Genomic DNA, 12,641 nt, shown 5'->3' with positions numbered 1-12,641 from the left:
GAACTGGAAGCCAGCTACCACATCCTGAAAAATAAAGTGGTGAATGAAAAGGCAATCAGCATACGGCATGAGATCGGCCAGGCAAAGCAGAAGTACCGCTCCAGCAGAAGACAGTGAGCTGCTGGATTGCACATCGGCTTCATTATCAACAGATGGTCAAGAAATACTTGGAAAGAACAACTTACAACAAATGTCTGCTTGACAAAAGCGTAGCCCAAATTTTTAAGAGTAGGTAAAAACTAGTAGAAAAGGATAACAGCCAGTGAAGAGGTGCACTTTTTTTTCCCCCACTTAATTGATTAGTGGGTTGTGGGAGTTTTGAGGTTTAATTTTTTGTTTTGTTTTTAACAAAAAATACCACAATCAAAACAGGTACTTCAGTAAAGGGACTGAGAGGTAGCTAGCTAACTACTGAGACAGAGTGGACTTGCTGTATGAAAACACATAAACTGAACAAGAGCATTGAACTCACAATCAAATGGAATGTGCCAGCCATGCCGCTTAATTGAGAATTTTAAAGCAAGCACTAGAAGGAAACAAGAAAATAAAGCAGAGGTATCCAAGCGCTCGTATTTGTCATTCTATAAGGCTAACCCCATGGGGGAAGGAAGTCTCTGTGCCCACAAAGATGAGAACTGCAGAGACAGGCTGAGGCAGCTTGAAAGCATTACATAAAATGTAGAGTGGATCTTCGAGAACAGAAGTGTTGTCAAAAGTCAGAGCCACCATCAAAGCGAAGGCTATTTCTGAAAAGCCGGACTTGCCAAATTCAGCCAAGGACACTGGGGTAAGTGGTCATGATACTTGAAGAAGTCAAGCTAAGTAGCAAAGAGATAATTACAACTGATAGCACTAGCAGCAGATTTTGCTGCAAAATTACATGGATCTACCTCTCTATAATATGAATCAATATTCAAAATTGACAATTTAGAGTATTGCTGGTCCCAGAGAAACCTGTACAGAAGGGGGGGGGGGGGGGGGGGGAGGGGGGGGCGGCGCGGAGAAAAAAAACACAACAGCTTTTCAGTGGAATAGTATCACAAACTGGCTGTTGTCTTGCAGTGAGTTTGTAGAAATACGTGCATATCATATTACCAACATATCACTATCACATAAGGAGGAAAGCCAAATCTTCTCTTAAAATCCAAAAAAAATGCATTTTTAAAATTGAAAGGAAAAAAATGCACTTTTGGGTTGAGAAACTCTCCCTCAGTGACAATAATGTCAAACTATTTCAACACATGATATCAAGACAAATGTATATTATCTATGGAGCTCACTGGGTTCAACACATCTGCAGACAGAAAACAACAGTAGAACTCATCATTCAGAAGAGAGATGATTGCAAAGGCCCAAGAAGTCCAGGCCTGCCAGAAATACAAAGACTTTTTCAGCATCAATCTTTCTCACTGGGACAAGTTGCTACTGATGTGGAAGAGCTTATTTCTAATTTTCCTTTAGCGTAGAGTGAGTACTTCAGTGAAATACCATTAGTATGGAAAGGAGAGTGCTGTGTTTCTTTCAGGTTAGCGATAATTTTGTATTGACAAATACATAATAAAGTCAACTAAACTACCCTAACACAATGTTATTTGGTTTTACATTTGCTGTCTCAAACAAATGTGACAGAGGAACAAGTTACACAGTCTCCCTGTACAGGGTGCTATGATCTTACATGAAGAAACTGGAAACAACTTTCAGGACATTTTTACTTGGTGAGGACAGTGCATGTGCAAGAAGAAACAGGAGCAGGACACTGCACTCTTGTGTCTCACTCTTGTCTCACACAGAACAAGAGGAAACTGAAAGAGTCTATGGGATAACTTATCTGTTTGAAATGCTTTTAACCACAGGAGATTGAGTCAGTTTTGCCTGCAATTTACCATGCTCATTTGGAAGCATTTTCTATCATGGATGTGAGTGTGTGAAGGTATATGAGAAGGGAATCAGTTCCTGATTTCAGTCTTACACTCTTTCATGCTTAGCTGCCTATACCTCCATACCGTTATCTAGGAGTTACTGTAAGTTCCATGCCAAGGGGCCAAGAGCTGGTATAAACAGTAAAGTGGAGTACAGCTTTCCTCTTTCCATTTCTTTGGGTTTTTTTCATTCTAGTAAAATATTCCTTAGCCTTTTGTAAAGTGGATGCACTTACAGAGCTTAAGTCAACATAAAATTGTTCAATGAGAAAATAATTCTGATTTTTTTCCTTTCAAGCAAGCTTTCTGGTACTATATAATTTATACTTACTACCAAAATATCATTTGACAACCTTAACCCAGTCCTTGGTATGGTTGTTATTAATGCGAGGGAGCGTTTCAGTCAGTCCTGCATAACACAAAAATACAGGCAACTTGATTTTTTTCTCCCTCTCAGCCTGATCCAAAGTGTGTTAAACTGATAGAATAATGTCAGGAATATTATAAAGGCTCAAGCCCGACATATTGCACCTACAAACACAGTGCTGAATTCTATCACAGCTGCATCACCATAGAAGAGCACACGAAAAGCAGCCATACTTGATAGAGATTTTCAAGGCACAGATACTTTTAGGAAAATAGGGCTGGCAAGCTGGTATCTGATTTGAATCTGGGAAGCTACAAGAGAAATACGTGTATAACTCAAAAGGACATAGGACAGTATGGATTCATTTTCCACCTCTGCCTCACACTTGAACTGCACAAAACTTAAGCTTTAGCTTCTTTCCCCATGAACTGCTCAATAAGGCTAAAAGGAATTTAACATCCAGTAACTGATATTAATCATCATTACACTGTCAGCAGTAGAATCAAAAAAAGATTATTAAAAATGTTAGAAATATTTAGACAGAAGTCAAAAAGCCAGTTCTTGAGTCTATTGGATGTCAGCATATTGCTCCAGAGTTCAAAGAAGCATTACAAACATCCGACCCTGAGCTTACTGATGCCACTTTTAATGAGTTAATTAAAGAAATGTTAAATACTTATTCATAAAATCTTCTTTCTTCCAGAATGGACACTGATTAATTAGTTCTCAATAAATAAAAGATCATCAGCTTTTATTCTATGATAAATCTTTCCATTTCAATGTGTTTGCACTCTCCTGTGCATCCCCTGCATCCCCTCTAGCTGCTATGAGCTGTTAGTAATGTTTCCAGAATGAAAACATGGAACTGTTCCTGTCTCTTCCCAAATGCCAGAACTGACGAAAGTGAAACAGAGCGACATTGCCAACAGTTTTTACCTGATCCCACCTTCCTTGCTGAAAATAAGTGTACAAATAATAATGCAAGGCATAACTCAATCCTACTCCTACTTAAGTTAACCAAATTTTTCCTTCGACTGAAGTGGGAAGACTCTTCATATGCCAATCTTAACAACCCTAACTAGAGCAGATGTCTCTATACCTCTCATTTCTCATCCGTAACTTCATTTGGGGCAGAAAGAAGAGAGGGAGGGAGGCGGAAAGAAGGGTGGGGGAGGCGGGGAGGGAACAAAATAAAGCAAAAAAACCCAAAGAAAGAACAGGTCATGAACCCAAAGAACCAAGTCATGATCCATACATCATAGTTTAGTGAATGTCAGTGTTCTCTCTGGTCATGATAAGCAGTTCACAGTTTACAGGTCCATGTCACACAGCAGAATTTATAAGTTTGTTATTTCCACATAGCCAGGTAACTTGGGGCTCATTGTGATTCTTCCATACGAAAAGCTTGTGAAACAGTAGTCTAAAGGAGCTAGGTTTTACAGAGAACTATTTTACCAAAAAAAATTGATTTTTCAAAATATTCCTCTACTTTGTAGCCAGAGACTACTAAAGCAAACAGCCTTACTGTCCTTCAGGAGAACCCAGTCAGGCAAAGCCAAAAACCCTACAAAGAAGCAGCGGTAAGTATAAATGTGATAAAGCAAAGCATTGATTTCCAGTCCACTAAATTGCTCCTTTCAAAGGCATCCACCTCCTTACATTGGCTACACAGGGAGATTAAGTTCCTGTGTTTTCCTTGCCTGAAAATAGCTGATGCAGAAATCCTCTTTTCAGAGTTCCTTATCTCCAGTATACCCATCTTACAATACTACTGATAAATCCTTCTCGAAGTAGATTGCCTTCAATAGCTCATAAATTAATTTCCTTTCCTATTTAACATTCAACACACTTTATGCTAACAAAGCTTTAAGAGCTTGCTGGACTTTCGTTTTTCTATCTCTGCAGTTAAGGCTTCTGAGAATCTGGTCAAGACCTCACTGCATGCACAGAATCACAGTAACAGCAATACATATTTTCCAGGGTTATACAATTAATGACATGGTAATCTGCTTTAAACTGTTGTTTAAGGATAATTCTGACAGTGTCAACATTCCCTAGCCACAACTCCATTAAGCAAAGCTGAGAATGACATATAAATGCAGATTTGGGGGGAGGTGGTGAACAGAGAAAGCTCCTTCCCCACTCATGAAACAGCTGAAACAAGCAAGCAAAGCCACCGGCACTCTGACAGCCTTCCCCCAGCCAACATCTCACTAACACAGATACACAGAGGCGAGTAGGTCGTGAGGCCTCAGGTGAATACAACCAGTAAAGATCCATTTGATCCACCAATGGTGTCCCATCCAAACTGCAGGGAAGGAAAAGGCAAGATGGTACATTCCCTAAACGGAGAGAAAAGGGAACACTCTTCTCAGCAAACGAAAAGGAGTCACATGAACTAAGACTAACAGTATTAGTCATATTCTGCTTACTTGTTCTACTGGTTTGTTTCCCCAAATTCAGGACCATTTCCCTTCAAAGTTCCCCCTGTTTGAATGCAGCCTCTGAGTACTCAAACTGGAAAGCTTGCCCCTTAAAAGTTCCTAGACAGTCCAAAGGCATGGACATTTAATTTTCCTTTGTTGAGATAACTAGCTTGCCAAGAAGGACCCCTAGACTACAGATGTGGCCGTTGTGACTGCCAGCACTGTGTGACAGAAAGGTAATAGGAAAAGACAGCCCTATGCTGACCACTGGCAAAACGAAACAGACATAGAGGCTGGAGGCCTCAGTTCTTGCTTAGATGCAAGCAACGGCATTTTTATTACTCAGCTTACAATACAAAAAAAAAATCAAAAATCAGTCTCCACAAAGGTCACAGAAATGTTCAACACACCTGGAAACAGAAGACAAATGAGAGGTTCACCTTGAGGTTCCTGGATGATGGGGCAGAATGCACTCTCAGCAAGGCTGCAGATGCCACAAAACTGGGAGGAGTGGCTGATACACCAGAGGGTTGTGCTGCCATCCAGAGGGACCTCAGCAAGCTGGAGAAATGGGCTGACAGGAACCTCATGAAGTTCAACACAGGGACGTGCAAAGTCCTGCCCCTGGGAAGGGACAACCCCATGCACCAGGACAGGCTGGGGGCTGACAGACCAGAAAGCAGCTTTGCAGAAAAGGACCTGGTGGACTCCAGGCTGAACATGAGCCGGCAATGTGCCCTTGTGGCAAAGAATGCTGACAGCCTCTTTGGCTGCATTAGGAAGCGTGTTGCCAGGAGGGTGAGGGAGGTGATCCCCTTTACTCAGCACTGGTGGGGCCACACCTGGAGTGCTATGTCCAGTTCTGGGCTCCTCAGTACAAGAGAGACGTGGACATACTGGAGAGAGTCCAGCCAAGGGCCTTCCAACCTCAACCACTCTGTGATTCTGTAATTTTACTCAATACCATTGCAACAGCAGGATGAGTAGCAGCTATCAGTGCATCACAAATAACAATAGCATTTTGATACTATCTGTGGTGGCTTTAAGGTTGCCCATACCCTCCAATGGCATTTCTAATTGTGGCTCAGCTTACAGCAGGCAGAGATCTCAACTAGAAATTTCATGGTAGGTTTCTGTGTCTGCACATGTGTGTATGCACGCACATGCTTATGCATGAAAATAATGCAACTGAGATATAGGAACAGAGTACTACACGAACGAGAACAGAAAAAAATATTCATTAGCAAGTTAATACTGACAAGAGGAAAATATTTGGTTGTTATATGATCAAAACCAGAACAAAGTCCTTGTAACCTGCACTTCTAACCCCCTTTTGTGCTCAGCCCAGGTTGCCACAGATGCATCTCAGAAAGATCGGGGGTAGATAACGAAATCTGCACCAAGGGCTACTGCACAGGCACGGGAATAGCCAAGCATTCTGCAAGGTGTTAAAGTGTTAGTAAAGATGTATCTATGGGATAACACATTGTAAAAAGTGACGTCATGTTGTAAAAAAGTTTGCACCAGGTCAAGTAGTTATGTTCATTTTATAACGGACTTAAAACCTTTGTCGCAGTATGCCACCACTACTGCATATCACATAAGACAGAAAAAACCAGAAAAAATATTAGGTTTACAAAGCTATGGTGGGGATGGACTCCACTATACCCAAGGTAGGAGCTGCCCCTTGATACACCAGTATGCTTCTTGGTTGTTCCCTTTGTCTCAGTCCCGTGAGAATCAGCAAGCACCTCCTCTGTTTAAGATTGAAAGCATCATAGCCTTCAGAAGAAAACCACTAAAATATTCAGAAATTGACAGAGCCTATTTGAAACATCCAGCACTGCAGCCATTGTGCCAAGGCTATCAGCACTGCAGTCACAAGGAGAAAGGCACGTTTGAGAGCCAGTACATAGTTACGACGCCTCTGATCCGGACGCTTTTTGCTACTGTGTTTTCATAATGCCTTTTCAGTACTTAGTGTAAATCTTACTCCATATAGCTCCTTTTTGGGGGGATTTTTTAAATCTCATCCCCCTAATGAGCTCAATTTTTATCATCAAAGCATGAGACTTGCTCATGCTTTAAGTTACACGAGGTATAAAAGCACAACCCAGGAGAAATTAAATTCAGCTTCAGAACTACATGAACTTGGACATTATTTAAATTATGGTGGTAATTTCAGGCTCTGAACAACATAAAAAAATGGACAGCTTAATGACTTCTATGCAGGGAAGTCTTGTATATGGGAGCATTAGGAATCTTTGGATGCTATTTATACCAAGACCACTCTTCAATAAAAATACAAAACATCGCATACACATTTTGTCATTGCCACTTACAGTGAAAGCCTTACATTTCTGCAGCAATTGGTGCATTTCTAACATGTCCAATAGCACTTCACAGAATAAGTTTGTACTGCACCGTATTACAGAAATCTTCACATCTCCTTGTCCACCAAAGCTTTATTAATACTGTGCCTTCAGTTATTGCTGCTCCTTCTGAAGCTGCAAAGGAGTAGGGAGAAAAGCACTGAGTAAAACCTAGGTTTATTGTTTCTAGGAAAGAAGAGGTTGGAAATTGTAAGATGAGAATGAATATAGGGCAGCATAAACAATTGCAGCTTGCAACTCACAATGAGTTTTCAGAGTTCCAGCCAAAACTTCCTTTTTGATGCCATCAGCCAGAAGAGAGAGCGCTCTGGGAGTACAATTTCCACCTCTGACTTCTTGCATTGCTGCCCAGCCCTGATGGGGTGCTCTGAAAGCTCACACACATCAAATAATATCATGTGCTTTGAAAAGTAACCATATACCTCTTTCCCCCCCCCAAGCAATCAAGTTAGGCTCATGCTTTTTTATTTTTATTGTACTGTTTTGCCATTTCCCTGTCTCTCTGCTGCTGCCTGCCCCCCCCCCCCCCAGCTTATCTCCTGGGAATCATTTTTATTTTATTGCTTAAAATGACAGGAATTTCAGGCCAGAACTTTCCTAGATTTACTAGAGGACATTTTAGAGACTCAGAAGATACTTACTGCCTGTTCTTATAGGTTAGCTGAAAGATGTTGCCTGTTAAACACCTGGAAGGAAATATCCATGTCAAGGTTAATACAAGCGGTGATTAAAATCTTCACCTCCCCTTTGCTTTTTTTCGTCTCTTGATAGTACTAGGATAAGACAATATATTTAACATAGGGATGGACTGAACTTGCAATGCAAAAAAAAGATGCATAGAAATATATAAAAGATGTACTAGAAAATACTTCTATGCCATCAACAAGAAACCGCAGAGGTTGCAAGCTCAATTTTCTTCTCTTTGCAGCTCACCTTTAGACACCTCACAGTCAGACCATCACTTCCCCAAGCAGGTGGCATGTGCCACTCAGTGCAGCTCCTGCCTTACATTAGCGTGCCTTCCCCCAAGGAATTCATCACCACCGGTTCAACTAGTTAAGCTTCCCTATTTAGAGTGAAATCATCACACTAAAACTCATAGCTAGCAATCATCATAGACTTGCCCATAGCAGGTCAAGCGCTTTTTACAAGAACATTAGTTTACAAGACCAGCAAGTGCTCATGAACATGGAAACAAAACAAGAAGAGAAATGTGACCTGACCAGCTTGTGAAGGGCTTGTGGCCCCTGCAGAACAGGAACAAACAGATACTACCAAACAACTGGCAGCCCAGAGGAGCATGTTCTGGCAGCAGAGCCGCTCGCTTCAGAAAGAGGGTCAGAGAAAGAGAGGAACAAGTCCTGGATGAAAGGAATTTCTATATAGTTGATCCCAGAAAAGCTACAAGCTCTACATGGGGCTGGAATGGGCAACCAGAAGAAGGGAATTCCAGATTCTGCTTCAGGACATGACTGTAAATATACTGCTTAACCTCAGACTAACCAACTTGCTACTTGTGTGATGATAGCCACCACCGGGAAGTTGGATAACAGTTCACAGTTATTGTGCCTCACAAATATAGCCAGGTTTAATTGTTAACATTTGCAAAGCGCAGAGATAAAGTTCAGATGAAAAGGTTCACTACCACTCAGTACATACAGACAGAGAGAAGAGATAACACGTTAACTCTGTTTGCTGAAGTGGTGCAACATAATTCAATTCTACAACTGCAAACAAATCAAATTAAGAGTTACGGCTACGCACACATGCATGCACACACATTCTCCTTCAGCCCTGATGCTATCAGCTATTTGTGTAACACGAAGATGTGAGCCTGAAAACTCCACTGCGTTTATAGCCTTACAGCTCAATTCAGTCTCTGCAGTATGCACGAATGTGAGTAGTGTGTCTTGTAAACATCTTAAAATACACACAGTGGGAAAAGGAATAAGATTCTGGATATTTTTCCCTTCCATTGCAAAAAAGGCAGCATACAGAATGCAGGATAAACAAAAATATCTGTATGTGTACATAAGGAAAACACAAGACAACTTTATGCTTAATACATTCTTTATATTTTTTTCTTTTTGCTAATGTATCACCTATTGTTCCAAATGTTATGTCACCAGATGGCATGAGCACAGTTCTCACAATGAAGTGCTGTGCTGCCATCAGTGACATTTAGCAGAAGTGGTAGGGTCCCCTTCAGAACAAACCTGTAACATTAGACAAAAACTAGCCCTAGAAGCTCAGTCACACTGCAAGGCAGTCACAGCTGATGAATCACAATGACTGGAGAGAGCTGAGCAGGAGCAGGTAGCTTGTACTCCCCGTACAGTTCTCATGACCTCTTCACCTACCATACGGGGATTATAGCCAGGCTCACGTAGCAGATATAGCTGCTGTGCTTAAAGCAAAGGGCACCTGGCATCCTCCCACCTCGAACTGCATAACCTAGGAGACAGGCAGCTGTTTCCTTGTAGTCAGGGTTCACTGGCTGACAAACATATGTGACATATTCCTGCAAAATTACAGAATGGTGAAATGGCTAGATGAAGAAGAAAGACTTATCTTCTACTTTAATGGCACTTCAATCTGAGGAGACAGAGACCTATAAACAGTTTACCACCATGAGAAATTAGTTGAGAATCCAGCCGCAGGTGTTGCATTCTCTGTATCTTCCTGCAATAAACTTTTAAGGGATAGGAAGAAAAAAAAAAAAAACGAGGGGAAGAAATATTAAAGTATTGAGAACGATAAAAAAAGCTTTTGGGTCAATTTTACCTGCTTACTTTCTTATTTGAGAATGTTTCATGAAAATGATTATTTTTTTTATTAGGAGGAGAGAGAGAGCTGACTCTTGGCTTTTCCCCAGCTGTACATTATTACTTCAGAGCAAATGCACTGGGCCTGTTTAAGTGTGCTCTTACATGAACTTGCTTTTTGTTTGTTTGCTTACTTATTTGTTTTTCATGCATGTGATATCCTTAATGCAAATGAAGTAAGAAAAAAACCCAACAAACCATAGCCAGGCTTTTAACAGTTTCCTTCCCTTTGCTCTCTGAAAAGCTTATGCAAGATTTGGAAGAATGGACCATAATGTTAAAACTATGTATTTTAAAGTGATTCTAAAGATCAATAATGAACTCATTTAAATTGAGATCAAGGAGGAGAATATGGTTATCTGTCCTGAACCATCATTTAACTGAGACCACGTGATCTTCCTGGATCACATTTCCCCTAAAAACCCTTAGCTGCAGTTGAACAAGAACACTTCTCCCACTCCGTGAGATACTGATCCAATAGAGGGGCTTCACTTTGACTGGATTTTTCCAGTGAAAAGCATCCTCCAAGAAGAGTCACCCAAAGACAATGCACTTGCACAAAGCTTATGCTTTTCACAAACTCATGGTGTTCCCATGAAAACATGAACCAAGAAGTTCTCCTCCCTCTCTGTCGAGGTTGAGACATGCAAATTCAGGCACCTTCATATGCCAAGCGTCTCAGCTCTAAATGGAGGTGAAGACGACCCAGCCAAGGCAGGCACCAGAGCCTGGAGAGAACTCCACTGACCAGTCCTCAGGAGCCCACTCCAGGATCTTCACAATCCCTTGACTAGCTTGCCTAACTCTTTACTGTCTATAACAGCAGCTTAGTCACATAACACCTACCCTGAGGCCCGATTTCAAGTTTCACACTCTAGCTGAAACCTATATGCATCGCATCAAAACACAAAACTGTTAGCATTTCAGTCATGTGAATTACAGGAAATAAAATGTGTCTTAAGCAACACCTTCATAAACTTGGCAACTAGGCTAAACAACCCCAGTTCCCTCAGCCGCTCCTCATAGGACTTGTGCTCCAGACCCCTCACCAGCTTCATCACCCTTCTCTGGACACGCTCCAGCACCTCAATGTCCTTCTTGTAGTGAGGGGCCCAAAACTTAAAACAGCATTCGAGGTGCGGCCTCACCAGCGCCGAGTACAGGGGCACGATCACCTCCCTACTCCTGCTGGCCACACTATTTCTGATACAGGCCAGGATGCCGTTGGCCTTCTTGGCCACCTGGGCACACTGCTGGCTCAAATTCAGCCGGCTGTCAATCAACACCCCCAGGTCCTTTTCTGTGGGGCAGCTTTCCAGCCACTCGTCCCCAAGCCTGTAGCGTTGCATGGGGTTGTTGTGACCCAAGTGCAGGACCCGGCACTTGGCCTTGTTGAACCTCATACAATTGGCCTCGTCCCATCGATCCAGCCTGTCCAGATCCCTCTGCAGAGCCTTCCGACCCTCCAGCAGATCAACACTCCCTCCCAACTTGGTGTCGTCTGCAAACTTGCTGAGGGAGCACTCAATCCCCTCATCGAGATCATCGATAAATATATTAAACAATAAAAAAAAAAATTAAATTAAACAAATATATTAAAAAAATAATATATTAAACAAGCCAATACTGGCTGGGGAACACGACTTGTGACCGGTCGCCAACTGGATTTCACTCCATTCACCACAACCCTTTGGGCCCGGCCATCCAGCCAGTTTTTTACCCAGCAAAGAGTGCACCCATCCAAGCCATGAGCAGTCAGCTTCTCCAGGAGAATTCTGTGGGAAACAGTGTCAAAGGCTTTACTAAAGTCCAGGCAGACAACATCCACAGCCTCTCCCTCATCCCCTAGGCAGGTCACCTGGTCATAGAAGGAGATCAGGTTGGTCAAGCAGGACCTGCCTTTCATGAACCCGTGCTGGCTTGGCCTTATCCCTTGGTTGTCGTGCACGTGCTGCGTGATGGCACTCAGGATGATCTGCTCCATAATCTTCCCCAGCACCGAGGGTGCCTGCTGACAGGCCTGTAGTTGCCCAGACCGTCCTTCCGGCCCTTCTTGAAGATGGGCATCACATTCGCCAGCCTCCAGTCAACTGGCACCTCCCCGGTTAGCCAGGACTGCTGGTAGATGATGGAAAGTGGCTTGGTGAGCACTTCTGCCAGCTCCCTCAGTACCCTTGGGCAAATCCTATCTGGTCCCATAGACTTGTGGGTGTCTAAGTGGTGCAGCAGGTCGCTAATCATTTCCCCTTGGATTGTGGGGGCTTCGTTCTGCTCCCCATCCCTATCTTTCAGCTCAGGGGGCTGGGTACCCAGAGAACAACTCGTCTTATTATTAAAGGCTGAGGCAAAAAAGGCATTAAGTACCTCAGCCTTTTCCTCATCCTTTGTCACTATGTTTCCCCCTGCATCCAGTAAAGGATGAAGATTCTCCTTTGTCCTCCTCCTTTTGTTGCTAATGTATTTATAGGAACATTTTTTGTTGTCTTTTACAGCAGTCACCAAGTTAAGTTCCAGCTGGGCTTTGGCCCTTCTAATTTTCTCCCTGCAAAACCTCACAACATCCTTCTAGTCCTCCTGAGTGGTCTGTCCCTTCTTCCAGAGGTCATAAACTCTCTTTTTTTTTTCCCTGAGTTCCATCCAAAGCTCTCTCTTCAGACAAGCCGATGATCTTCTCTGCCGGCTCATCTTCCGGCACATGGGGACAGCCTGCT

Source organism: Gavia stellata, chromosome 2, assembly GCF_030936135.1.
Source record: "Gavia stellata isolate bGavSte3 chromosome 2, bGavSte3.hap2, whole genome shotgun sequence".
NCBI classification, from domain to species: domain Eukaryota; kingdom Metazoa; phylum Chordata; class Aves; order Gaviiformes; family Gaviidae; genus Gavia; species Gavia stellata.
The sequence above is the reverse complement of the archived record's forward strand: the minus strand, read 5'-3'. Positions refer to the sequence as shown.